General features: G+C 40.4%; 1 long non-coding RNA gene across 1 annotated transcript; it reads left to right on the plus strand.

Moving 5' to 3' along the window:
- The first annotated feature begins 566 nt into the window (after positions 1 to 566).
- LOC139550977 (uncharacterized) lies at positions 567 to 5,068 on the plus strand. The gene is made up of 4 exons (XR_011670169.1): positions 567 to 850; positions 1,116 to 1,397; positions 4,504 to 4,812; positions 4,954 to 5,068. It is a non-coding gene; the product is annotated as an uncharacterized lncRNA (long non-coding RNA).
- The last annotated feature ends 456 nt before the right edge of the window (positions 5,069 to 5,524 follow it).

Genomic DNA, 5,524 nt, shown 5'->3' on the forward strand with positions numbered 1-5,524 from the left:
TTCGTTACTTTTTTACGTAGTTTTTACAGATTGATTACACTATCACATGTATTTCATATGTCACAGCGATTCACCGATATGTATGATGCTAGTAAAGTTTTTCGTCTGGCGCACCTGCAGCACAAGCGCAGACACACTTCCCCAAGCTCTGGGACAGTTCTGGTCAGAAAAATCCACTTCTTCCGTTGTTTGGCTGTGCCCAAATAGCAACGTCCCAAAATGAGCATTTGTCCTGGTGGAAGGATGAAAATAAAACACAATAATAGGTCTTTAATGAAAGACATGTCCTTAATCTTTTGTTTAAATGTTGGCAACCGTTTTACAAAATCAAAATGCCCATCGAACCCGAGGATTATTGTGTGATAACTCCCCCCTAAGGGCTGTTCCTGGCACGTTCTCATTGTTTATTGCTTAAATAGACAACAGTGTCTTAATTGTTTTTCTCTTTCAAACTCATATAATATTAAGTGGTACGTTATCTGTATGAGTATGAGTAGTTAAACATTGAATGAATTTATAATTCAATTAAAAAAGACACTCCATCATCCCTCTGATCTCACAGATCTTCCTCAGCCCAGTCTAACAGTGATTCCTGCAGTCATCAATGAGAGAGACTCTGTTCAGCTGAACTGTCAGACTCCTCCATCTGTCTCTGAGTGTTACTTCAAAATGGAAGGGCAAGTGGAATTCACCCTACCATCACCCTGTCAACAGACACTCGCAGGAACACAACTGGTGAAGTGGACAGGTCAGAGTTCACCAGCTGAGGTCAAAATACAATGTCAGTACAGTGCTACAGGTTCACAGTTTATATCCATATACAGTGAGCCGTCAACAGTCACAATTCAGGGTAAGAAGACTATTTCAATGGTTGTAAACAATGTACTGTTGTGCCATCATTACCATGTTCCTCTTGTGATATGTTATCATACTGTGTGTTGTCATAAGCTATTACATGAAACAATCAAGCAATATATTATATCTCCTTAATTTCCCATACTGTCGCTGCATGAGGTAATGGACTCAAGATCCTCAAGTCTGAAATAACAAGGAGGGATTAGGGAATCAGTACATTTCCCAAAACCACTAAATGCTAAATTCCTCTATTCTCACAGACCTTCCTCAGGTGACAGTGAGTTCTACAGTCATCAGAGAGACAGAATCAGTTCAGCTGAGTTGTGAGACTCCTCCATCTCTCCATGTGTCTCACTGTTACTTCTACAGAGAGGGGGGTAAAAATCTTCTAGACTCATCGTGTATGCAGACAATAACAGGAACAGAGCTGCTCAAGAGGGCAGATCAAACATTACCAGCTGTGGTCAAATTGACGTGTTACTACGCTGTAGGGAGGTCTCACACATCTCCTTTAAGTAACCCTGTCTCAGTCACTGTTTTGGGTAAGTAGGTGGTTTATAAAATTATACACTTCACTGTTATTGTCACGGATAGCTAGGAGTGGTGGGTGTGGAGTCATGCGCAGAGAGCAATGCTTCCAATGCATACGTTTATTAACTTCTTGACGCTAGGAGGCAGATTTTTTTTGTTTGGAAAAATAACATTCCCAATGTAAACGGCCTATTTCTCAGGCCCAGATGCTAGAATATTGACAGATTAGGATAGAAAACACTCTAAAGTTTCCAAAACTGTCAAAATATTGTCTGTGAGTATAACAGAACTGATTTTGCAGGCGAAAACCTGAGGAAATCCAGAAGTGCCTCTTATTTTGAAAAATCCCTGTTCCATTGCCTGCCTATCCTCCATTTAAAGGGATACCAACCAGATTCCTTTCCCAATGGCTTCCACAGGTTGTGAACAGGTTTTAGACATAGTTTCAAGCTTTTATTCTGAAAAATGAGCGAGATTTATCAAAACGCGTCAGTGGATAGCCAGGTGTCCTTTGATTAGTACATGCGCGCGAAAGTTGTAGCTCGACATTTTCTTTATCTATTGTATTGAATAGTTTACCGTCCGGTTGAAATATTATTAATTATTTATGTTAAAAACAACCTGAGGATTGATTATAAAAAACGTTTGACATGTTTCTACGAACTTTACAGATACTATTTGGAATTTTCGTCTGCCCTTCATGACCACTCGAGCCTGTTGATTTCTGAACATAACGCACCAACCAAATGGAGGTTTTTGGATATAAAAATAATATTTATCGAAAAAAAGGAAAATGTATTCTGTAACTGGGAGTCTCGTGAGTGCAAACATCCGAAGATCATCAAAGGTAAGCGATTAATTTTATTGCTTTTCTGACTTTCGTGACCAATCTACATTGCTGCTAGCTGTTCGTAATGTTTCGTCTAGTGATCGATAAACTCACAAACGCTTGGATTGCTTTCGCTGTAAAGCATATTTTCAAAATCTGAGACGATAGGTGGATTAACAACAAGCTAAGCTGTGTTTTGGTATATTTCACTTGTGATTTCATGAAAATAAATATTTTTAGTAATCTTTTTTGAATTTGGCGCTCTGCAATTAAGCGGTTGTTTACGAAAATGATCCCGTTAAAGAGATCCGTGCGCCAAGAATTAAGCTGGGTCTAGCCAACAAACAGGCAAAATGACCAATAAACAGGTATGTCCCCAAAACCAGGGAAAAATAACAGACAGCAAAATACGTACTGTATAAGCAAAACAATTTCACCACTGACAGTGAGAATAAGCTCGCACAAAAGCAGGTCGGGCCCTGGAAGTTTAAATATGCCATAATTAACAACAAATAAGTAACAGGTGAAAACAATCAAGACAAAACTAACAGAAAAGAAAAAGAAATCGGTGGCAGCTAGTAGACCGGTGACGATGACCGCCGAGCGCCGCCCGAACAGGGAGAGGAGCCATCTTCGGTGGAAGTCGTGACAGTTATACCGTATTAATTATGCTCGTTCTGAAAATGAGATCTTCTGTCGTATTTCCTAAACTCCTTCATTTCACATAATGATAGGATTTACTGTACTTTGTACAAACATAAATGCTGACATAGTTGAAGATTTGATTAATGGATTTTCTATACTATTAGTATGTATGGATTACCTGTAATGTTTTTTAAATGCAACGTTCAAAGAGACCCACCTCCTCCCAGGCTGACAGTCAGTTCTACAGTCATCAGAGAGAGAGAGACTCAGTTCAGCTGAACTGTCAGACTCCTCCATCTGTCACTGTGTCTCACTGTTACTTCTACATAGAGGGGAGAGATCCTAAATACTCACCCTGTATGCGGTCACTCACGGGGACTGAGCTGCTCTCCAGGGCAGGTCAAAGTTCATCTGCTGAGATCAAACTGAGATGTTTTTACACAGTAGAAACTTACTATCCATCGATGCAAAGTGGTTCTGTCTCTCTCACTATTCTTGTTGAGAAATGTTATATTCAGAATGCCTTGAATGATTCTGTTTAAATCACAATCTCATCCAATGTCATTTATAAAATAGTTGTTGTGAAGACAATAAATATTTGAAATGTATATGTCGAAAATAGAGTTCTAGGATCCCACGGCAAACAACCACAGAGACAGGCCAAACTACAATCAAAGGTTCTTTATAAACTCAGCTTGACACAGTAATACACATTATCAATACGGCCCTATTAGAACCGTATAAATAAGCTGGGATTTAGGGCTGTAGGCTAACTAGAAGCAATGAGCCAAACTAACACAGCAGTTGATTCCCGATCGGTGACCAATGTTCATTCGGGTCCTTCCGAGCAGGGTTTGTTCGTTCGGTTCTACCCGAGCAGGATTAGTTCGGCTCTACCCGATCAGGGTTTGGCTCTTCCTCCCGAGCCGGGATCGTTAGTCGATTGCTGGTTTGGTGTTCAATGGTAGGTCTCCTTCTGTCCCTCGCTTTGCACCGGCTTGGCTGCGTGGTAGAGTTGGGTGTAGCCTCTCAGATGCGTCAGGTGTGTCCCCCGTGTCTGTAGTCGTGGGGGACAGAAAACATACAATTAGAGCAACATGTACTGGCCAACAATTGGGATCACACTCCCACGTTCGAAACAAGTACTTTCCTTTAATAGTGCTGTAGAGAGCGTTGTGATTTGTGTCTTTCCCACAGCAGGGGACCAGCGGAGAGGTGCAGCGAATCGGTCGAGAGGTCCTTGGTTCAGCTCCTTTTAACTCTAATTCTGGGGCGTATTTAGCAATTGGTTTGGGGAGGGAGGAGGTGATAGCTGTTAGCTGGCAACAGCTGTTTCAATGTCACTTTAGTCCATGCGAATCTGTGGAATCATAGCACACCATACAAGCAAGCAAAACATTCCATGCGATTCAATTTGATTTCACACGTGAGAACGTAAGGATTTAAGTGAAAGGCAATCGTTGTAAACACACAGCACACATGATTAAACATCATAAATATGCATGATATCAAATAGGACATGCTGATACGTACTATAAAGAGAATGGCAGGCTCTAGTTTAGTAAGAGTCAGTGTCACTTGTGACATATACATTACATTCAAAGAGAGTGATGCAAAAAGAAGTCTCTGTTCTTTCCTAACAGATCCAAAACCAGATATTACAGTCAATTTTGATGTGTACTTCACCGTCATCTGTTTGATCCCTGGATCCGTCAGTTCTGACACCACCTGTAACCTGTATGTTGGAGAGGAGAGTCAGCCATCCTTCACAGCAAAGATCTGGAAAGAAAAAAGCAAAGCTTCCAAACAGGGGTTCTGTAGATTCACTGTAACTGAGAGTGACCTGGTCAGTCGTCTTCAGTCAGTGAGGCGTGAAGAGGTGAGCTGTGATTACAGAGTGAGCTCAGGACCAAACTCTCTCTCTCCACGCAGTGATGGGAAAAGCTTTGCACGTGAGTCATTATCTAAACAAATCTATCAGGGCTGCAGGTCTTCCTGATCTGACTCACTTTGATTTTAGCATCTTCTTAGTATGACTATGTTAATTCTGACCAACAAACTAAATACTACATTTCAATCCCAAATCATTTCAGATCTGGTGGGAGTTCACATCAGTGATCCAACAACTATACAGACACCTTCTATAGCAGGTAGGCCACATATTTGTGCTTTTAAAGTGGCACTGCTGTTATTTTAAAGCAAAGCAAGTTTCAGCAATAAGAATAGTTGTGTTAATGTGTAAATGAAGCTGTTCTGTTAGATAATTAAGCTGTTCTATAGATATGACACCAGCCTCAACACCAATGTCTGGGATCATCAGCACAAGTAATAGAATGTCTGTGTTCATCTAGTCGAGTGTTTAGATTGTATCTATGCGCTGTTTGACTTCTGCTGTTAGATAACATGGTGACTTTATTCTAGGAAGCTGTCAACACCAATCAACACCTTATCTGTCCTGAAAGACTTTATCACCTTATGAATTGGTCTTATCATCTCTATGAGGAGAAATATAATCTACCAGGGCTAGAAGCCACCTGTCCATAGTGATTTTTATAGTCCTACTTTGCCCATTTTGAAAATACTTTTTATAAAGGTATTTCAAAAGGCCAACAACACCATGATAATCATTAATATGATCATTAATAAATGCTAATTTCATTAATA

This window comes from Salvelinus alpinus, chromosome 2 (assembly GCF_045679555.1).
Source record: "Salvelinus alpinus chromosome 2, SLU_Salpinus.1, whole genome shotgun sequence".
Lineage (NCBI taxonomy): Eukaryota > Metazoa > Chordata > Actinopteri > Salmoniformes > Salmonidae > Salvelinus > Salvelinus alpinus.